Source organism: Ambystoma mexicanum, chromosome 2q, assembly GCF_040938575.1.
Source record: "Ambystoma mexicanum isolate Mex_15411 chromosome 2q, UKY_AmexF1_1, whole genome shotgun sequence".
Lineage (NCBI taxonomy): Eukaryota > Metazoa > Chordata > Amphibia > Caudata > Ambystomatidae > Ambystoma > Ambystoma mexicanum.
The window spans coordinates 242,496,214-242,520,053 of NC_090924.1; the positions used below are offsets into that span (position 1 = coordinate 242,496,214).

General features: G+C 47.4%; 1 long non-coding RNA gene across 1 annotated transcript in view; it reads right to left on the reverse strand.

The window, feature by feature from the left end:
- The window catches only part of LOC138569327 (uncharacterized), a 41,999-nt gene extending 18,722 nt beyond the window's left edge, over nucleotides 1-23,277 (reverse strand). The window contains exons 1-2 of the long non-coding RNA XR_011303212.1: nucleotides 23,059-23,277; nucleotides 13,155-13,269 (exon numbers count right to left, since the gene is read on the reverse strand). This is a non-coding gene — a long non-coding RNA (uncharacterized lncRNA). The remainder of the gene's footprint in view (nucleotides 1-13,154; nucleotides 13,270-23,058) is intronic.
- Between the last annotated feature and the right edge of the window lie 563 nt (nucleotides 23,278-23,840).

Below are 23,840 nucleotides of genomic sequence, written 5' to 3' on the forward strand. Positions count from 1 at the left end.
CCCAACGTTACTTCGTACGTCACTTTCTCCGAGCCTGCAGCTCTGAAGCACCTCGCGTTCTGGGCGAGTCACTCCCAATCAACCTATATTTTGAAAGATGCTTTCCTTTTTTTTTCGTTTACCATTACATATTAATGCTCCCACTTTCAAATAAAAATGTTTACTGCTAACCCACTAACGTTTGCTCTGCAGCATATCCATTTAAACAATGCGTTTTCCTTTCAAGCAACTTCCAATATACTGTATATGTTGTCACTACTCATGTTATCCTTCAATATCATATTTTGCAACTGTCCATATGCGACGGCTGACACATTGCACTTCGGCTCACCAATTCACACATGCTGCGCAGCACCTCTTACCAACTGTATCTGTATATCTTTATTTCTGTCCTTCCGTATCCGACAGTAATTCACTTCCATTTACATCTGGGCTGTCATTACTGTCTATTTATTCGTCATCCTGCCTCCAGTTAAGTTTACATTTTAGTTATCAGTCCATGGTCCCATTTTTATCCTTTGCTTCCTTAGTGTCCTTTTTCCGTTCGGTTGTGACCTCCTCCTTAGTTCTCCTTACGTCATCATTCATATCATTCATATCATTTTCCCAATATCTTCCATATCTTCTATATTTTTTTTGTTCAACCAGTGACCTTCACAGTTCTTTCACACGCATGGATTAGTGTTCCCTTCGTCGCAAAATGTTGTATATCTTCATCATATAATCTGGATACCTTAAATAATACGCTGAGACCGGTTACACATCTACAATCCTTTATTGTTCCATCTTAACTGCCTGCTCTTCACTCCTTTTCCTTGCATACCCATTCTAGTTCTATTGGCTCTTCATTCCACAAGGGACAACATATGGTTTGAGAGAATTTCAGAAATCAGCATTAAGCAGATGTACATTGTAAACATCCACTTGATCTGAGAGGACTGTACAATACACAACTTCGATGGAAGAGCCAAGTAGTTTTTAAAAAAGTATTTCTTGTAAATAAAATTGTGACAAAAAGTGACCTATCCAATATTCCTGAAGGAGCGCAGGATGTTAAACAAGCGTTGGCAGAATGCTGGTAAGCCTTAAATGTGTGCGACAGGGTCAGGGACCTGATCCTGTCAAGAGGGGTATAGGGACCCCTCTGAATAGGGACCCCTCTGAATCATGGGTGGGAGGCCTACCAAGATCTTTATTTGGATCCGCCCTGCCCCAGAGGCGGTGTGTGGGAGTTGGGAGGGCCACAACCTGTCCCTTCTACTTGTGTTGGCATGACTCAACGGAGTACACACTTGTCTTAACTCATACCTGTACTGCCGAATGCTGCCCAGATTCTTTCCATTTGTCCTATTGGATTAAATCACCCATAAGGCCTGGCGGTGGAAGAGAGCGAGCAGCCCAACTTAAAAAGAAACAAGGAAAAGAGGGACTGCAAATCTATCAGCAAAGCACACCTGCAATCCCAGCGCTCTATGCAGCATGAAAAGTGACAGTTCTCTTATTTTTTTGTTTTTGTTTATTTTTTAAAACATTTAATCCAAACAATGGAGATACAAAGTGTGCATAACAATTCATAATTTCGTCAATTCATTTCACCTCCTCAAGATTCAATTCCCGCTCATCAAATCACAACAGTTTAGTATCAATTCATAGAGCATAACATAATCATGTACAAATTCATTTATCAGTAGTCAATTGGAGGGAAGAAAGCATTTGAACGGTACATTTCCAGAAACGGAGGAAAAAGAAAGAAAAAAAGAAAAAAAAAAATTGGAGTCTGTGCAATAGAAGGCCAGGTCAAATATGTCAGGAGTTCATAAAGTGTCTCATTAAGTTCGGTTGAAAGAACATCTGTTCTCTGTCTAACACATAATTCAAAAAAGGGTTCCAAATCCGTATGACTTTCGAGAGCTTCCCCTCCAGCATGGCAGTACTTTTCTCAAAACCCAGTAATTCCCACACTTTCACCCACCAGTACGCCACATGCGCCCCCTCCACAGATTTCCAGAAACGAGCTCTCGTGATTCGTGCAGCAGTAAGGAGCTGAGCAATTAGGGCTGCACTGGAGCCCGACATTGGGAAGGTCCCATCGTCTGGCACATCACCCAAAATAAGTACACGTGGGTCCATGGGGGAGCAGTGATCCAGTGATGTCCTTGATCTTAGATCGCACTTCCAACCAAAAGGTTTGGATAACCGAACAATGCCACCACATGTGCCCTAAATCTCCCCGTTCACCACACCCGTGCCAGCATGTGTCTGGGTAGTCTGGATTCATTGCGTGCAAAATGCTTGGGGGCGGAGAGGGGGGAGGAAGTACCAACGAAAGCAGATCTTAATGGCATTCTCCTTTACCAACGTGCACCTAGAACTCTTATGGGCTCTATACCATATTCATTGCCAGGACTCCTCTGGAACATCTAATCCCAATTCCCTCTCCGAGGCCAGCATGTAAGGAAGCTTCTCACCTTCCGGGGCATTTTCCAGAAGTTTATAACAGGTAGCCAGCCTATGGGAACGCTGCCCCTCGAAAATTCTGAGTTCTATGCCCAGTGGGGTTCTATCGGTAGCCTGGCGAGTGGCCCTATTAGTCAACCAATGTTGGAGTTGTATGTACCTAAACCGCTCCATTTCTGACACCCCAAATTTCTCTTACACTCCTGAAATGTCAGCGGTTCCTGATCTACGTACAGGTCCCTAAGCCTTAAGGGTCTACCCGAATTACGGCCCTGAAATGAGCCGGGATTCAGCCCCGGTGTGAACGCCGGATTTTGGACAATGGGGGACAGTGGACCTAACCCCGAGGCAATCCCTCTTTGCGCACTTGCCTTGTCCCAACTCCAGAGCGTTGCCAGCATCGTGGGTAATAGCCCTCCTCGATAGCTTTGTGCCTCTTTGGGTAGGAAAGGAAAATATTCCAACGGGAAAGGGGCTTTCTCAATCTCCTGCCATTTAGGGGGTTCCAAAGAGTTCCCCCAAGCTAGCATGGGAGCGACCTGCGCCGCTCTATATTAACGCAAAACTGCAGGAAGACCTATGCCCCCAGATGCCGCTTTTCTCGCAAGGAGCTTGTAGGAAATTCTGGGCTTCTTTTTCCTCCAAACAAAATGTCCTATTTCCTTTTGCATAGCAACGAGATCCCCTTCAGGGATCGGAACTGGTAGGGAATGAAAAGCATACAGCAGCTTCGGGATAAGGGACATCTTAACCGTGCTAACCCTGCCCAGCCATGAAATTTCCTGAGAGTCCCAACAATGAAGCCATTGTTTGGCTTCTGCCAATAAAACCGGTATGCTGGCTTTAAATAAGCCTGCAAAGGTCGGGGTCAATTTTATACCTAAATAAGGGATATTTGTTGAAGACCAGGGGATGGGGAAAACCGCTTGTACCTCTGCCAAGCCCGCGGGAGATTCCGTTAGGGCCATGCCCACCGATTTAGTAGCATTCACTTGAAAGCCTTTAATTCTAGCAATTCGGGCTAATAATTTCATTAGGGGCGGAATGGATTTAGGGCATTATTCAAAAAGCACAACAGGTCATCCGGATATAAATCTATTTTATGGCATTGTGCTGCAAATTTAAAGGCCAAGATCCCTGCGCTCAGTCTAATTTGCTGTGCTAAAGGCTCCAACAACAGGGCAAAAACCAAGGGAGACAGGGGACAGCCCTGCCTGGGGCCCCTATATAAACGTATTAATGGGGTCCAATTTGCGTTCACTTTGACATTTAGTCGAGGGGGACTGATAGTTTGAGAGGATCAACTTTAAAAAACTGGGTCCAAAGCCGAATCGCTCCAGTACCAGCTGCAAGTAGCTCCATGACATACTATCAAAAGCCCGATGGGCATCTAAAATAACAATGATAATCTGCCTGGCAGCCTGGGGGCCAAAGCCACCAGGTTTATCGGCCAGCGGATGTTATTGTGTGTCGAACGGTTGTGTATAAAACCAGTCTGGTCTTTCTCTAACGCCGGAAGAACCTCTCCCAAGTGCCCAGCTATTACCTTACTCAGTAGTTTCGCATCTGTGTTCAATAAAGTAATAGGTCGATATGACTATCAATCCACCGGATTCTTTCCAGGTTTCAAAATCAGAGTCGTAGTGGACTCTGCCATAGATTCTGAGACCGAGCCAGTTACCCAGATGTCATTAAAGAGTTTTGTTAAATAAGGGGAGAGCACAGATTTAAAGGTCTTATAAAATGTATTCATAAACCCGTCTGGTCCCGGGGCCTTACCCAAGGGGAGGGATCGGATAGCATTCTCTACCTCTTCTGCTGCGATTGGCTCCTCTAAGAGCTCCTGAGCCTCTTGAGACAGTTGTGGCAAGTGTGCATCCTGTATAAACCTACCAGCCATGTGAAAATCCATATGATGAGGGGCCGAGTGGTCCCTAAAATACCCCTCAACTATGCAGAGTTTATCCGCCTCCGAAGTAACCCTTCTCCCTTCTCTATCTAACAGCCCTTCAATCCAATTACGACTAGCCTGCTTTTTCAGCTTGGCCGCCATAAGCCGGTTGGCTTCATTTCCTTTAGAGTAATAGTATTGTTTAGTTCTCATCATACTATACGTTGCTCGGCTCATGTGATGGGCCTCGAGAGCCCTCTGAGCCACCCTAACATCACGCCTCATCCTTTGAGAGGGTCTGCGTCTATGGGACTCCTCCCTCTTCCGGAGTTCTAGCTCCAGCTGGGACTGTATTTGCTTCCTAGCCTTCCCCTTCTCTGCTGAGTAAGCTATAATCTGGCCTCGAAGCACAGCCTTCACGGCATCCCATATTGTGGTATAGGCCAATTCATCCGTATCATTCTCATTGAAGTAGTGGAATATAGCATCTGAGATACAGGATCGGAACTGGGTATCCTCCAAGAGGAGTTCATTCAACCTCCAAGCGCGTGTGGAATGTGGAGTGTCATTGAAAGAGGCCATTGTTAGCAATACTTGGGCGTGATCTGATAAAGCTTTAGGAAGTATATCTACGCCAATTGTTTGGGCTATAAGCTTGTCAGAAATTAGGAACATATCCAACCTGGAGAATCCCATCTGTACCGCAGAATAGTAAGTATATTCTCGCTCTTCTTGGTGGTAAAATCTCCACACCTCTATAAGGGAGTGTTTCGAAGAAGCGTTGCAAGCGCCAAGTAGTTCTTTTTGTCAATGCTAGTTGGAGGAAGAGACTTGCCCATTAAAGGATTAATCACAGCGTTGAAATCACCCCAATCATGATTTCCCCTTCAGCGTATTCAAACAGAAGCTTAGAGAAAGACGCAAAGAACATGTCTTGTTGAGATTTGGGCGCATATAAAGAAACCAAAGTCACCTTCCTCCCTTGTAACCTAGCCACTACAAGGACAGATCTACCTCCCACATCTCTCAGAGTCTTGCAAACCACCAACGGAGTTCCCCCGCGAATCAAAATGGCCACCCCGCCTCTCCTAGTCCCCGAAGAGGTGCAAAATTTTATGGGATATAATTTATTATTAAGCCTGAATTCATCAGATGGGAGAAGATGAGCTTCCTGAAAGGAAAGGAGTGGAATCAAGGGTGGCCATTCGGCGCATCAAGGCCCTGCGTTTAATGGGGGAGTTTAAGCCTTGCACATTCAGGGAGAGGCAATGAAAATTCGGGATAGTCATAGCCATAATATTTCCTTCTCCAAGCAAGTATCTCCGGCCATCTCTTCTTCAATATAGGCCAAAAACTAGAGTCACATTCCATCCCCATCGCCCGTTTCCCTGGTCATTGACCCCAAGTGAACCAGGCATACAAAGGACCGCTTCCCCTCCACCGCCATCCCCGACATTAGCATTTCACCACAGCACATTTCAGAGGGACACATGAAAACCCTGGGCATAGCAGTCAAGAGGAAGTCCCGACATAAGCCTTGTAAACTAGACTCATTAGAATAACATGAAAATACATAAAAGGACAATAAAAATAATTTAAAAAAAAAAAGATTACCAATTGCTTGCCAAACGTTTAGTACAACTGATTTAAACAGCAACCCTTTCATGGTAACAGTAACAGGCATATTCCATGAATAGGGCACCAAAATTTAGAACACTTCATATTTGTCCCAACAAATCCCAGACTGGATTATCCACACGCAGGGGGGAATGCGTGAAGAGAACCAACTAGGCATTATTGCAACCTCATACACACCAGCAATCCAGCAACAACACCTGGAGCAGGACGGAAGGTAAAGAGATATTGTACCAGTTTGTTAGTGTAGATTTCCTGACCGATCAACCTGGGAATAAGTTCTGGCCAAGCTGCACCAGTCACCTTGTATCAACACCTGGAGCAGGACGGAAGGTAAACAGTTATTATACCAGCTTGTTAGCATAGATATCCTGACCAGGTTGCGTCAGTCACCTTGTAGTTAGCAGCAACCATTTTGCGAAGCGGAGGCATGTCGCGGGGGGCGGGAGGGGATCAAATCTCCAGCAGATGCAGAACTGCCGGCTTCCGCCCGGCAAGGTCTTTCCCAGCCTCATGCAAACTCGTGTGAGCTCCTCAGGCCGACAGCAACCACCAGGTCAAGGGGGGAATAGTGCTTCCTAGCTCCGAATCCTCCGCTTCTTTAGACACTTTAGTTGAAGCCCAGCCCCTGGGCTTTCGCCTCTTGTCTTTTGGCGTGGGACTTAGAGCCAACATCCTCGCGACAGCAGTACTCATGTCACCAGACTCAACCGTGGTGTCCCGTAGCCACTCATCTGCTTCTCCTTCTAAACCAATAGCGTAAGGGCGGTTATGATATTCGAACAGTAGTTTACATGGGTACCCCCATCAATAGAAGACCTTTTTTGCCTGCAACCAAGTGGAGACTTTCTGGAGGAGCCTGCGGTTTGCCAAGGTATATGGCGACTGCGGTTTGCCAAGGTATATGGCGAGAGATCTTGAAACAATGATATGGAGGAGCCACGTAATTCCACCTTCTCTGCCCTTCTGGCTGCCGCCATTATTTCCTCTTTTTGTCGAAAAAAATGGACTCCGGACAGGACATCAGGGAGGAGATTACGCTTTTGCTGGACAGAGGAATAGACCAGGTGGGTCCTGTCTAAGATCAGTTCGTCAGAGTCTCCCAGGCTCAACAGGGATTTAAAGAGGGCCCGCACATATTCAGAGAGCTCCTGATCTTGAACCTGTCTTGGCACTCCCCGTATCCTGATATTATTCCTTCTCGAGCGATTTTCCAAATCTGCTTGCTTAGCCGACGTTTCCTCCAGCCTATCTTCCACATTCTGGATTCTCTTGGTGAACTCATCATTTTCCTGTTCGCGCTCACATACCAGGCTCTCCAGGTCATTAACCCTGGTCTCGAGGCCTGTCAAATTGGAACTTATTTTAGCGATGGAGCGTGCCAAAGAGTCTTTTGAGGACTGGATCTCCAATTTTATTGCTTGCGTGATGTCCTGCTTAAGAGACTAAGGTCCTGTCTAGGTAAGGCCGGGTCAAGGGTTAGATCGGACCCTTGTGAAGCATGGACTTCCGCCACAACAGACTACATCTTCTGGGGTGCAGATGTCGCCGAAACCATGTAGGTTGTAATCTTACTCCCTTTATGCTTATGTCCTGTCTTGGGCATTGCCGGGGGGAAGATTACTCACATCAATGGAGCAAATGTAAGGGCACACTTAAGGGCTATGCCTGCAGGCCGTGACGTCTTGGAAGGCTGACGCTCCTGTGAATTGGGGATTAGGAGTGCCAAAGCATCAGCCAGCACCTTAGAGCATTTACATGCAAGGACGATATGCATCCCTCCAACTCAGGCCACCAAGGCTGTTCTCCCAGGGACTCACATCCCCAGCTAGGCGCCAATACACCGCCTCCGAATCCAGCGACACAAACACCTGCTTCTTTCCCTTCTTCACCGCCTCCAGCCCTCAGGTGCCCTCTGACACCGAGAAGCAAAGGGCTCCAGACGGCGTGTCGCGCCCCGCCCTCAAGCGCCCCTCCACTCGCAGGCAGCTCAAGGGAGGCAGAACGCTCCTGAAACAGCCTGCACCTCGAGTAGCAGGCTCGCGGACTGCTGCGCGGCTCACCGTCTGCCCTTCCTCTCCTCTCCAGACAGGCTCCTCCAGGCCGCCCGATCACCGTCTGTGCGGTGCACTTTCCCGCCAGGTTCGCTTCAGACAACGCAGGGAAGCACCAGAACGCTGTCACCTCGCCGGCCGATCCGCTCTACGCCGGCAGGCTATGTTGCCCCCCCGGAGCTTCTGCCCTCCAGGTCAGCTCCTCCAGGCTCCACAGCTGCCTCCCGGGCGCTCAGCAGAGCAGAAAAACAATATCGCCATCGCGCCCGCCATCTCGCGCGCCTCAGGCTCTCTCTAGCAGGGCTCCGAAACTTCTGACAAATCAGCTCCCAGGTGTTCAGGACGTTACCATCAGAGCGCTGCAATCTTCGAAGGCGCTCCCCACGTCTTTCATGTGCAGCTTCGGGAAGTCAGGGCATTTATTAACTTATAATTTGGTGCCCGTCCTGGAGCCTACAGCAGGCACATCCACATGGCGCCCTGCCTGGCCATGCCCCCGTGACAGTTCTCTTACCGGCAGCAGAACCGCACAGTCTGCACATCAAGGCGACAACCGAGACGCACAGCTGGATAAGAACTTTAGCAGCCTTCTTACCTTCAGCGGGCTGTGACAAATTCCCCATATCAAACCAGCATTTCAGATGCTTCGGTCAGCTCGAATACGAACTGAGACACTGAAGATAGTTTTAGCGGGCTGCCATTTCTGAATGAAGGCGGACCTGCATCTGAGAAAGGAAGGGGGGGCGAAGGGGGTTAAACAATCCTTTGTGCATGTGCTTACCTGTACGCCTCCTCTGGGGAAAGAAGGAAGCCAGAGGTTAACCCATGGAACCAGCCGGGGAAGAGAACATGGATGGGGGAATGGGGAGGATAAAAAGAGGCACTGGAAACAGGAAGGTGGGGGTTGTTCGGGCTAGGTCAAGGGAAAAGAAGAACCACCAAAAGACAACGCAGAGGAAGGATGGTGCAGAGGAGCAATGGAGGAGTGTGCAAGGTGAGGTACTGGTTGGTAGGGGGGAGTGGTACTTGGGTGCGAGTGTGCACGCAAAGCTTGAGTTAGACTAATATTTATTGGATATTTGTAAGGTGCCTATACAACAAATAGTGTTTCAAGGAGCCACAAGACAAAAAAAAGGGGGCGGGGGGGCGGAACAACAATAACAGTCCTACTAGGCTTTGTGACTTTCAGATTGTGCAAGTGCAGTACCTGGAAGTGTGAGGGAGAGGGAGGTGGGGGAAGTGCCAACTGCGCAAAATGCGAAGTGCTAGGATGGTAAGGGAAGTGCAGGGCAAAGAGGAGAGAGTGCAAGTGAAACGGGGTTACGGGGCACAGGGACTAGGGGGAGGACAGGAGGACAAGTGCTAGGGATTGCATGGGGTGCAGGAGGGTAAAGGTCCACATGCTAAGTGCAAGGGGGGGCTGGTGCCCTGTAGAACTCAGAGGGAACCAGGCAGCCAGTCACTGAGGCAGACGGGGGTATTAACAGGGGAGAGGGAAGGAAGAAGAGAAAAGGATGGTCTTGAGGAGCTTCTGGAACTTAAAGAGATACGACTCAAGCTTGAGAGGGGCAGGGAGACCATTCCAGAGGGGGGATCCTGTGGAGGAGAGAGATCTACCCAACTCTTTGCTAAGCAAAGCATCTGATCTGCAGAGAGTTGGAGACCGAAGGGCTCTGGCAGGGGGGTATTTCGGGAGAGAGTGGAATGTAGCAGGGTCCCAGGCACCAGAAAGCCTTGTGGATTATGCAGAGGGTCTTGAACTTGATCCTAGCAGCATTCTGGAGCCAGTGGAGAGATTTTAGGGCGGGAGAGACGGGGTCCTTGGTCTTGAGGCCAATGATAAGTCTTGAAGTCCTATCCTGGATTAGTTGAAGGGTGCAAAGGGAGGATAAAGGAATATTGAGAAAGAAGGTGTTGCAGTAGTTCAGCCTAGAGAGGATCAAAGCTCTGGAGACATTGAGTTTCTGGGTGAAGGTGAGGAAAGGGAGAATGCCTCCGAGGAGGTGCAGCTGCAATGTGAGGAGAGAGAGGAGTCAAAGATGACACCAAGGTTTTTTGCCTCACAAGAGGGTGAGGGGGTAGGAGGGAAGGAGGGAGCTGGGGTCCCAATGAGACATTTCTCAGTCTTACTGGCATTAAGGCAGAAATAATTGGCAACATACCATGCCTGAATAGCAGACAAGACAGTCAGGGATGAGAGAAGAGGAGGCAATAGAGTTAAGCTTGAAGGAGAGCGGCGCGGCATCTGCATAAAACTGGAAGAGAGGAGATCAGATGGGCCAGAGGGGCAAGGTAGATGTTGAAGAGCCCCGGTGAGAGGATAGACCCTTGAGGGCACCGCAGGTGGAGAGTGCGACATGAGAGAGAAAAGGGCCCAGTTGAAACTGGGAAGGTCGGTTGGAGAGGAATGAGATCAACCAGTACAGTGCCCCGCCATGATGCCAAGGACCTCACAAAGCCAATTTGTCAGAGTGACATGATTGACTGTGTCAAAGACAGAGAGAAGATCCAGAAAGTTAAGAACAGATGGAGAGTTGGAATCGGGATTTGAGAGTGTCTTCACAGGTGTTCAGTAGAGCAGTTTCCATGCCTCTGGCACCTCTGAAGCCAGACTGGTGGTCGCTGAGACAGCCAACAGATTCAGTGCGTTGGATCATTTGGGAGATGACCAGCTTGCCCAAGAAGGGGGTAATTAGCCATGGAGGAGGGGTCGGGAGAGGGCTTTTTGAGGAGCATGCACAAGGGAATGTTTGAGCGGTAGCGGTAAGGAGCCAGCGGCAAAGAAGTGATTACAGAAATCGGCCAAGGCTGGTGCAAGGGAGGCAATGTTGTCCTTGATAGTTCTGTTTGGAGGAGACTTTCATAAAGAGGACTTGTCTAGAAACCTCATCCAGTGCTATGGGTGAGAAAGAGGAGAGTAGGAGGAAGGGGGTAGGGAAGCCAAGGGAGGCCCAAAAGCTGGGGACGGACGAAGGAGGGGAGTAGAGGAGAGGGAGGACAGGATTCACTGAGTTTTGGTTAAGAAGTGGGAGGCCAGTGAAGTACAGAAGGTAAGGGATGGCAGTAGAGAAGGGGAGACTGCAGAAGAATTGGTGAGTTCCTTTGAGATTTTAAACAGTTTGCCTGTGTTGTTTGAGGCCCCAGAGATGCAGGCTTGGAAATGGGCCCTGACGAATGGAGTCTGTATCGCCTTTGGAGCCGGACAGTCTGTCAGAGGATGTGCCTGATGCCGCCACTTCTGCTCAGCAGCTTTGCACTTGCATTTCAGAGAGGCTAGATTGGAGTCATACCAGGTGTTGCGCTTGTAGGCAGACTTCATGTGGATTCTCACGACAGGGGCAAGGATGTCCAGGGAGGTGAAGATTAGCAAGGGCCGAGTCACTGTGGGAGTCTGCGGCAGGAGTAGGAGGGGGAATGAAAGTTGCGGCAAAAGCAGCAACTGACACTCGCTTCATCGGTTGAATGACAGAGAAGGAGACTGGCAGTGCAGACAGAGGCTCACCCGGGGGACCCAAGAGATCCAGGTGAGAGGACAGAAGAGCATGGTCAAACCAGGAGAGAGGTGTAGTGAGAGGGTTGGACATGGGGATGTCTGCTGAGATGAGAGCATCCAAGGTATGTCTGGCTGAGTGCGTCAGACCGGAGGGATGAATGGTGAGGGAAATAAAGTCACAGAGCTGGGGAAGAGTCCAGTGGCGGAATCAGGAGAGTCCAGGTGAATATTGAAGTCTCTGAGGAGGATAAGCTTGGATATGGAGGCAACAAGAGAAGAGGCGAGGTCAGACCACTCCGAGAGGAAGAGGGAGACCAGACCATGGGTCCTGTAGATGGCGGTGAGAGTCAAGAAGAAGGTTGGAGAGACACCAAGTCTGCAAATAAGGCATTTGAATGAAGAGTAGGTCTGAGTGGGAATGATAGAAGCAGAGACCCATTCAGGGAAGATCAAGGCCACAATGCTTCGAGACCGGTTAGGCCTAGGCTTAGAGAGGATCTTGTAGCCCTCATGGAGGAGTGCGTCAAAAGCAGTGACAGAGCTGGCAGTGAACCATGTCTCAGTGAGAGTGAGAACGTCAAAGTCTTCAGAGGAGTGTTTAACAGCAGAGCGAATGGTGAGTGTAGCTAGGTGAAGCTGGTTGCCACATTTGAAGGTCTTCTGAGGAGGGGTACAGGGATGTGGTACGCCTGTCGGTGGTGGAGAAGGGGCAAAAGATGTGGCAGACGGAGGAGTGGTAGGAGAAGGGAGGAAGTTGAGAGAAGGAAGACGCCTAACAAGAAGAAGGAGGAGGCTGGGCCGAGAGCCCTGGGCCATGACAGTGCCATTCTGATTGACATTAATGATGCACCTAGAGGATGAGATGCATGCCAGGAGTCCCTCCCATCTGGTGTCACCATTACTGGACGTCGAAGAGAAGGAGGAGAGGACAGAGACCCATGTGCAAGTCCACATGTCTGGAGAGGGAATGACACAGAGGATGTCTTCGACAGCCTGCCTGGAAGAAGCATTGACGTAGGTGGCAGGCCTGGATTGGAGACCAGGAGAATTTTGTTTTTTACTTTCTCCTTCCACGCTGCAAGGGAGAGGAAAGATAGGTGATAGAGTAGCAGTTAGAGTAAATAGGAGAGCACCATGGAGGTAGACAGCAGAGATATGGAAAGGGAGAGAGAGAGAGAGACAGGGAAACTGCAATGCACAGAGACACTGCACAATGCACGACACACTCACCAGGTGGCCTAGTAGCAAGAAGGTTGCAGAATTTTCTGTGCCACATATGCCGTTGGCATGTCCTCTGCATGGGGTCACCCTGACATCTCCTCGGCCTGTTCCCTTCCTTTCTGCCAATGGATCAGTCAAAGCAGTGCCACCTACAGTGAGCTCACTCGAGAAACCAGTTTCACTCCCCCGGATGAAACATAGGACCCCCGCAGAGAAGATCACCCCACAATTGTTGCTAGGGCTGTCAACGAGGGCTGCACAAATCCTGCAATATAATTTCCTGTGCTGCAAAGGGTCTCAAACCTTCATCTCATCTAGGCTGCTTGTCGCATGGAACATTTATGTCACATCTGCATCACAGTGGGGGTTGCACCATCCATGCTATGAATGTAAAGCCACCTACAGCAGTTGTACGGCGGTCCACCTAATCTTGCTCTCTGTCACCAGGCTGTTGTCCTCGCTTCAGCAACTCCAACGTGGTGTCACTCAGTTGGGACCAGAGCCACGGTTCACAGCACCTTTGGGGGAGAGAGAGAGAGACTAAGGAAGAAGGTGTGGATGGAGTGTAGAGTGGTAGGTGGAAAGGAGAGGGTAGTAGTAATAACAATGGGGAGAGTAGTGGTAGAGTGGGAGAACATCAGATGAACAGAAGGGAAGCACGAGAGGGAGCGAGAGAAAGATGGCCCTTTCCAAGCCCCTTTTCAAGATCTCAAATAAAACCCCTTGAACTGTCTTCAAGAGTTAGTGTATTCTTGAGGACATCTGAGAGAGATAGGGAGAGGGGTCCTTGCAGTCCTCCATCCAGCATCTTGTGATCCTGCAGCTGTTTATCTTTCAAACGAGGATTTGCTTTTGGTTTAGAACCATTAACTGCTGAAGTACTTCCTCCTTACTTTCAGAATTTAAGCCGTTTCCTTACGGCGTCCAGATCATATAATCTATTAGCATTACTTTTTTATAACGCGCTTAATACCAAAGAGGTTTCTAAACGTGGACCCGGATTAAAATCTGTGTTGCTCTGCGTGGCCTTACTTCTAAGACGGGCGCATTGCCATTGAGCTATACTACCCGTGCCATATGGTCTACTAAGCCAAGGGCTCTTGCCATCACCTTTTCCATTCTTTGTTCCCTGCTAGCCCCCATTATAACCTACACATATCCCCCTCCACACATGCCAAATCTCTTGGCTTCACCATCACATCAACCCCCCTCCTTTGCTTCACACACCATATAGCTGCTGTCACCAAAACATGCAATCTACAACTACATCTCCTTTGAAACCTCAGACACAGCCTTCCTCCTGATGACTTCTGCACCGCAGTCTAAGCTGCACTAAAAAAAATTCTCTTCACAAGACTCCCCAGCAGAACCCTTGCAAGCCATACAAAATGCAGTAGCCAGATTGATCCTCCATCTACCAAAACATTCCACCTACCAAAACATTCAAACATCACCGAGCTCTCGCCCTGATCTACTGGCTCCCTATACACTAACAAATGGTCTTCAAAAGACCAAGTACTGTTTTCAAAGTCATCCACCACAAAACCCCACTGTATCTTCATGACAAGCTCAAACCCATCAAAACACAAGACAAGCAAGCCAGCATCTCGTTCACATTCTACTCTACAAACTAACAGAAAGGCAAACCTTTACCCACTTGGCACCCAGGGCCTGGAACCCTCAACCTCTTCACATCTGCACTGCTCACTCCATCACCACTTTCAGAAAGAGCCTCAAAACATACCAGTTTCCCCACACATAACCCCACCCCAATTTCTCCTGCTACCACGGACATATCCTATCCTGAAAACCTTGTAACGTCGGTCCCACCTCTGAACCTTGTAAGGCACTCTGAGGCCATCTGCGTAGGGCCAGCGCTGAACAAAAATTCAAATAAAATATATAAAGAGAACATTTTGAAAAAATACTCCCAACTCTTATTTCAGCATGATTGAGAACCCACACTTCATTAATATGGTTCAGTCATTAATACCACAATAGAGGCGGCACAACAGAGCGGATATTGTAGGTTGATTGCTTAAGTGCATTAACAAGAAACCAAGCAGTGTGCAAACATTGTATCAAGTACAGTTAACACAAGTCAAAGATTTATTTTACCTGAAGACCCGGATATAGGCCCAACTTAGCCTAAGGACATTATCTGATATCAGAACTCTCTGTTTTACACCAAGCAAGTAATAGACACTTGGTAGCACAGGAAAAATTCCATAACACTTCTTACTTTAGGTGTACAACTGGGAATTGAACCAAGTCTTCCAACTGACTAATTCCTTATTTTTCGTTACATATTTGATCTATGTTTTTGATGTTGATTTGAGGACTACATTGAAATGTATTATGATTTTATTTGTTTACTGCACTGGTTGAGTTTATTTCTTCAGAGACATCTCTTGAAATATTGTATTGTTAAGTCAAACCATTTTGTTTTCCCCTTTTTTAGTACATGAGAATTAAAACCATATGATTCAGCACTGTTAATTTGCACAGTTTTGACATATGACAATTGTTTCAACTTTATACAGAGCATGTGTTCCCTCTCCAATAACCTCAACTGTCTGTAGACACTTTTAAATAATTGGTCTGGATGTTTGAAGATACATACGTGACACCCGCCAAGCAACAGCAGGGTGTTCTCCAGTACAAGTTTTTCTCCATATAATTGTTTCTTTTTCGGGTTGGATACACCTATATTTGTATACAGTTAACACAAGTTTTCATGGGTGTAGCAAGTTCCACAATGATTGTATGCACTAAAGAAAGAATGGGAATGCACACAGCAGAATACTTACAATATTTATTTATTGTTTGCTTGTACGGCACTTATACAATAAGAATATACTGTTTCAAAGCACCCTCAGGTCAGGGAGGGAGGGAGAGTGGGAAGTACATCACAACAATTACAACACAATATTTAAGGGGAGGGGGACGAACCTACTATGCAAAGTGCAAGTGAAGAGGGGTAAGTGCTGGGGAGGCCAAGCCAGTGGGTGAGCCATGGACGAAGTACTTAAATGTTGAGTGCTACACGGCCTGGGCCGTGAGAGGTGTAAGTGCGAGTCTCTAGAGCTAAGGGAATGCAGATGCAAAGTGCTGTGGAATGACAGGAGCTGGGAAGCATTGGTGTGGGAGGTAAAGGCCCTGAAGATGCATAAGGGCCAAGGACACTGATTCAGCAACTGTGAGATTAGCAGAGGAGAGAAGAAGGGCAGAAGGAGAAAAAGAGGAAAGTCTTAAGTGGTTTCCGGAATTTGAGAAGATCCTGCTCTAGGGGCAGCTATTCCAAAGGAGGGAGCCCGCAGAAGACTTTACGCACAAATAGTTGGTGCCAGAGGAGCAAAGTGGTCTAGAGGGAGAGTATTTGGTGAGATAGAGTTGAAGATTGGGGCCCAGGCAGCCTTGAGGATGATGCAGAGAGATTTGAATTTAATCCATACAGCAACCGGGAGCCAGTGAAGAATTTTTAGTGCAGGAGCGATGCGGTCCCTGGACTTGAGGCCAAGGATAAGTCTTGCTGCCCTATTCTGGATAAGCTGGAGGGGTGGAAAAAGGAAGGGTCAGGAGGAGGCTGTTACAGTAGTCAAGTCTAGAGAGAACGACTGGCTTGAGTTACATTGAGCCTCTGAGGAAAAGTGAGAAAAGGTAGAATTCCTTTGAGAAGGAAGCGCTGATAGTTGGACTTCTTGGCAATGTTCTGAGTGTGAGGCAGGAAGGAAAGAGGAGTCGAAGATGACTCAAAGGTTTCTGGCTTCAGTTGAAGGCGCAGAGGGAGAGCCCAAGGAGGAAGGCTAGAGTGAAGGGAAGAAGGAGGGGGCAGGGGTCCCAATGGGAAGGATATCAGTTTTACAGGCGTTGAGGCAGAGATCATTGGAGGCGCACCAAGACTGGATGGCAGAAGGCAGTCAGGGAGGGTGCAAGAGGGTCAGCAGGGAGTCTGAAGAAGAGCTGTGTGATGTCTCTGTAACACGAAGTTGGAGGAGAAAGAGGAGAGGAGGCATGCAAGGTAGAGATTAAGCGACGGGGGTAGTATAGAGCCCTGGCGGCCACCAGAGGTGGAGATGGAAGAAGGAGAGGAGAAGGGGTCAAGGATGAATTTCGAAGAGTGGTTAGTGAGGAAAGAAGACAGCCAAACCAGTACCTGTTCCGAGATACCAAGTGTATCGTGGAGCCTTTGTATGCGGATGGAATGGTCATACAACAGGCAGCAGTATACGCTATAACAAAAATAAATGTATCTAGCTTGCAAATTGGTCACAGACGAGGCTACATTCAAGATATGTAAGAGAATAAAGTATCCAAAGCTAATAATATACAGTTGCTTTACTCATTTGATGCACCTTCAAGCCAAGACTTCAGAGATGAAGGATAATGTTTAGAAAATGGTGACATACTTCTACAACCACCACTTTACAGCAGCTGCTCTGACAAAAGTGGGAGGAACCAAGATGTGTAATGGAACTCAGCAGTGGAATCCTTTGAGCACTATATCAAGAATTGGTCTATGTTGATGACAATTTGATAACAATAGTATAAAATATTGCACTGTAACACCCAAAGCTCAACATTGTGCTGAAGAGAAATGCTGGACACAACCCTGAAGCATATTTCTGTACCCTTAAACACAATGCAGGGAAATAACTGGTTTATTGCTAATGCGGTTAAAATATTTGGAAGGAAACGAGTGGATCTTAAAGACAGAAGGATCCAAAGGCAGAGTTTAAATGCACACATTAAAAAATAAACACAATCTCCAGCTCATTTTTTGCAATATTTTCATCCCTCTAAATCAGGGTGAAGGATTACGTACTGACAAAGAGGCATTGGCTATGACATAGGAATCTAACAATCTTTCCTTTTAAAATTAACTATGATAAACGTCAGTGCTATATGATGATCAATTCAAGAAATATAGGTTTGCTTATGTTTTAAAGAACGGTTCACCCACAAACTGGTGGAAGTGACTTAAGCACGTGTCGCGGATACTGTTGAACTAATCATCTCACTTTATAGCACTACCTTTTTTCACCTACAGTTTAAGAATATTTTCTTCCTTTGTACTAATTAATTACAAATTGATAAATTGCCTGGGTTCTGAAAAAAAAGTGTATTTTTCTCTTACAGAGAGGGCAAAGTTAGGAGCAGAAACCCAAAGCGTATGTTTCTTATGTTGACTGGCTTAGTGCTTTTTCTTTTTAAACAGATCAATGAGAAAAAAGCGATTTAAAAGAAACCCAAACGTTTAAATGATAAGAATTCATATGTTTGTGTTGTTTTAAATCTAAGTTTGCTGTGGCAGTGCTGTTCAAGAAACCAAAGATAGTTTGCTGGGTCCCACATGATTTTTTTAGTACACGATGTGGGAGTGAGGGTGATATGAGGTGAATTGGTGTTGTACAAATGGTGGCACCACAAATCATGCTGACCTAACTTTTGCAGATTTCTTAACCTATCCACTTCTAGACAGGCGGCACATCACTGCCCATCAGGGAAATCGGAGTACAGGCAGGGATAGAAAGCAACTTTCCTGTTCTCCTCTTTCATCCCCGTTTGGAATGGGATGCGGATCATCACCCCTCTCGAATGCTTGCATGCAAGGTTGCACATAATTCGAGTGTAGGGGTTCTTGCCCAATTTGTGGATTAGTAATTTTAAACTAGGTCATACCCTCAATTGCTCCCTTTTGTCCCTTTACTTATGTCCTTGATCTTTCTGATGGCAGCAGCTGTGGGTCTTCCAAGTTGATTAATTCACACAACCCGTCGACAAACAATAGCTGGGGTAGTGGAGGAAGCAGTAAGCGAAGGATATATCAGACCAAAAGAAGCAGAATTATTATGCCCCAATTTTGCACAAATTCAAGTCTTCTATGCCCTACCAAAGTTGCACAAAGGGATATCCCCTTCACCTGGTCGGGTCGCCCAATTGTGGCTCGTATTAATTCCATACTGGAGCCACTCTTCCAATTCATTGACTTCCTTCTTAAACCTAAGGTGCCTAAAACGCATTCATATCTAAAAGACTACACAGGACTATTGAATACGGTCAAAGCGCTGCGATTTGATCCGGATACACAGATATTGGCCCCACTCGATATAGAATCCCTATATACAAGTATACCTCAGATGGAGACACTAATGATCATTAATATGGTTTTGGAACATGAGCCAATACCTCAGATTGAAATTCCACAGTTATTTATTCTCCAACTTAAAGAAATCACTTTGACCAAGAATGTATTCTGTACAAAGCAGTCTTTTAACAACAATGCTCAGGGACTGCCATGTGTGCCACATCTGCACTATCGTTTGCCAATCTGTATGTGGCAAACTTCAAGGATACTCACATTCATGGACCTACTAACTTACCCTTTTAAACAATGCATTTCACTCTAGACCAGATATATCAACGATAAATGTATTATATTCAATGGCAATCAAACAGAGTTCGATGAGTTCCTGAATTGGTTCAATACCAGGAAAAGAAAACTGAGATTTAGCCACTCTCTGAGCAAAGAACTAATCAATTTCTTGGATGTGCAGTTGTGTGCCAAAAATGGAAAATTGACTCCCTCCAATTGGATGAATGTGAAGCCTGCATCAGCGTCCAAAGCCCCTCAGCACTCGGATCCCCAAACACTGCCCACTGGAGTGGGTAGAACAATGTTCGGTAAGGGGTGAGCCATGGGAACACACTGCAACAAATTGCCCCAATCCATCCACCACAGAAGTTGAACCTTCCAATCTGGGAGAATGGTAATTTGTTGTGCGTACATTTTGGTATCCAACCTCTAAGAGCGGTGTAAGTGTGATACCAGCGGACGCATGTAAAGCTGTGCCCAGAGAACCACAAAGATGCACGCTGCCATCCATGTGACCTTGTATTCTGAGAACTTCCCTGGTCGTAACCCAATCCAAGCCCAGCAGAAACCCCAAGAGACGCTTCAGGCGGACTGCCCAGTCCATCAGCAGTAGAACTCGCTGATGTGCACTCTAGAAGCTGGCCCCTGTACACTGCAGATCCTGTGAAGGTTACAAACAAGATTTGTCCCAATTTATCAGGAACCCCAGTGATTTCAACACTCCAGACGACTGCTACATTCATGCTCTGCCAACAACCCCCCTAGAAGAAGCCTTAATTAGCCAGGCGTCCAGGTACAGAGGCACCTGTATCCCCTTGGCATGAAGGAGTGCCACCACTGGAACCAACACCTTCGTAAATACCCTGGAAGCCATCTTCAGGCTGAAAGGAAGGACCCAGAACTGAAATGCATGCAGAGGAAGAGAAATTGCAGAAACTGCCAATGCGACCTCCGAATGGGCACGTGAAAGTACGCGTCCTGGAGATCCAGGGATGCCAAAAAGTCCACTCCTTGATCAATAGGGTGAACCTCTGCAGACTATCTCGAAATGCTGATTCTTGTTCAACCTCTTGAGGTCCATGACCAGCCACTGGGTTTGAGCACCACAAATATAAGAGTAGAACACCATGGCCCTAACCTTCCTGGATCGCCCCCTTCTCCAAACATTCCAGGACACTCTGGGTCTCAGCCAGAGCACAATCTACTCTCTTGGGAAGCAGTCTCGCCAATGCTCCTGAGCACGGCAGAGGCAAGACCAACTCGATCTGGTATCTCCACTGAACAATAATGTTCACCCACAGATCGAACATACGACCCTCCAAGCCAGCCAGAATGAGTGGAGCTTGGCCCCAACACATTTGGTGTCAGGACTACTGTGAAGAGGCCAGAACAAAAGGTTTGCCAGACTTCTGTGGCCCTTTAAACCGACTTCCACCCAGGGGCTACTGATCACTCGTCCTGGACACAGCATGACTCCGAAACTTCTTACACCTGCCAGAAGCCCCAGCTCCGTGCTTGACCTCAGAGAGACGATGTAGCCTGTCAGCGTGCCTATCTGAATTTAACACACAATGCAACCTGTTCTCTAGGGCATCAAACAACTTGTCTTCAAATGGAATTTTCAAAGCCACAGCCTTCGGATGGTCATCCGAATGCTAGTCTCGGAGGTACAAGTGACGGTGGCCCGACAATGCAGTTCCCATGGGGACTGCCACAGCACGAAAACCATCACAGGCCAAATCCGACAGGAGATCCACCTACAACTGCACAGCTTGCAACAGGGGAGCGCAGTGCAGCCAATTCTCCACAAGCTCAGCCAATTTCTGAAAACCACCCAAAGCAGTCTCAGCCGTGTATGAGGCGTATGTCACAGCCCGAAAGGCCATGTGCGCCCCTGCATAAGTTAAATCCACATTTTTGTCCACAAGATCCCAGAAGGCCGCCTCATCAGCTGCCATTGATGAGCGACCCAGCAAGCTCGACAGAATAGCATTCACCTGCGGCCCCGCAGAAGCATGTCCTCCTCTCCATTTAAGGGATAAAGCGTGGCCATTAATTCAGGAATCAACACCTTTTCAGGCTCCTGCCATTCTTTCAGGAAGCAACAGCAGTCCCACCCTGATCGGATGTTTAAACTGGCGCAGAGGAGGCCTGGATCCAGATGCAACATCAGCCAGAGTGGGTGGTTGATGTAACCTCATGGATTCTCAGCCAGCGCCTCTTTGTCCAGATACTTCCCTTTAGGATCATCAGCATTGTCAAGAACCTCAGGGGACGACAAGGACTCCACCCTGTCAGAAGAAGCAGCCAACGATGGCACAAGAGGCCTGGATTGCCTCCCTCCTGAGGGCCTTCTGGCAAATGAAGACCAACAGTTTATCTGACAGTGCATGAGCCCTCTTACTATTGGAGGAAGAAAGCCGCTGAGAGCTTGCCGTGTAGCCCTCCACGCCAACATGCTTCAGTTTACACCGTTGTTTGAGCCATGTCAGCCAGCTTTAACAGGACAGCAGAAGAACTTCAGCTAACCAACAGCAAGACTCCAGAAAGTCAGCAACAGAGACGAACAAAACTGCAGTAGAACCACCTCAAGAGCAGAGAACCAGCACAGGAAAAGAGCACAAGCCAAAAAAAACCAGCATAGCCCCTTACTTATAAATCTGCAAGGGTTAAGCAGGCACACTCAATTACCAATTAGGCCCGCACATGTCCTGGCCGCACTTCCATGCACCTGGACAATCCACGTGTCTTGGCGATGCAGCCGTAGTAAGGAAGCTGTTGTACAAAAACAGCCCCAGAAACTCCGCCATTATGCAGAGCGCTGTTTTTATTAAAATATTACTGGCACCCCCGCAAGGTGTAAGAAACGCTGCGACCGCCTGTAGCGGCGGACACGCACACTGGAGCACCACCCGTCTTTGTGCAACAAGAAACATTGTCAGAGACGGGAACCGGGGCTACCTAGAACAGTAAGTGCCAATGAGGGAGCAGGCAGCTCCTCCCACCATACCCTAGAACAGAAGCCGAGGGCCCCACCCACAGCCCCCACTAACCGCCACCCGTGCTCAAAGAGAGTCTCCTTCTCAGGCAAGATGCACACAGGGGCTACCCCGGCTGGACCGTCCAGCAGGACTACCAAGACTGCATTACTTTCAACTAGGGCCCCTGCTCAGCAAAAGGGCCTCGGAGACGAACGCCCCAACCCCCATGCACCCTTAAGCACAGCAGGGATTGCAGGGGCAAGAGAACATACAGGTGCCCCTCCAAGCCCAGCAGGGAGAGGAAATGACAGTAGCAGGGAGCTGAGCCACCCACTATCCGGATAGGTAGTCAGGAAAGACCAAAATCAACATTTTGTTGGGTGTGGGAGCATTGTAGTATCTGAGGGCAGGTATTGGTGTTAGTAAAAAGATGGAATGGATTCTTTAGACCTCACAAGTAAGTACTGGGCCGAGGAAATGCTTGTTTGACATGCAAAAGCATGGCTCTACCAGAAGAATCCCCTTGCAGTTCCTGGTGGTTACCAAGGCTGTCGTCTAGCCGGAAATCAGTCACAAGCAAAAGCTGGGGCTTTTATGTACCTGCACCATATTATTTCTTTGTTAGAATATGGTGCTTTTAAAGAAGGGTGTACCTCTTTCATGGAAGAATATTTTCATACTTTAGCATGCACCTCAGAAATCGGGTCATAACTTGATCCAAAGACAATCACTTTTAGCCCACTGGTTCCTACAATATCCAGGAATAACTTTATAAAATGCAAAATAAACAATTTACCTGCGCTTATAGTTGGGGCAAATCGTGTTATGCGTGAAGTTGTTTGCACTAATATTGCCCGTGTTGCTAGCTCAATTGGAGAAATACTAGTGTACCATGATTTTAATTTTTAAATAACGTTCATCCAAAAACATTGGTAAAGTGGGACGTCTACCTGAGTAGAAACATTCTGTAGATGATCGAGCGCATGCTTCCCTTGCCGCACCTCTTTCTGGAGATGGGCCACTTCTAGAACGCTTTAATTTCAGAAAACCACTACCGGCAACCGCTCAGCAAACGACAGAAAAAAAGGATGCTGCACGAGAACTGAATTAGTGCACCTTCGCCTCTCTAACACCAACAAGCACACTTCGACTCCTGCAATGGAAACAGAAAAGGGACACTCGTGGGTTGATCGTCTGCAAACCATGGAAATAAATAAGAGACCATCAACGTTGTGCTCCTTGGACCGAGAACTTTTCGGGGTTGGCATTATGTAATGGCCATGTTACAACGGCACAATTCTTGTTCCAGAGACACTCTATAAAAACCATCAAGACACAGATTTTAAAAACGAATAGGTACATTTGAATTCAAAAGTGAATAATTTTAGTAAGATTATTGTATTCTTAACAATATAAAAATATTCAACATTTTTGTCGTAGAACTGTAATGTGATGTACTGGTCTTCGGCGACAGAAACATATTTCAGTTTAACTTTTCAGCTTCGTTGGAAATTAACGATGTTAAATCCGGAGTCGGTGACATAACAAGCGCTTTAGTCCGTCTTTAATTTCTCTCGGTTCAATACACTCCCTGAAGGTCACCGAAAGCTGAAGTTCTGCAAGAGTTTCATAACTGGGGTGGCTGTCAATCGGCATCTAGTTGCAATGCGGTGGGAATGAGTAGAACTACCTTGTCTCGCAGATTTCTGTAACGCATCAAAAGTGCTGAAAA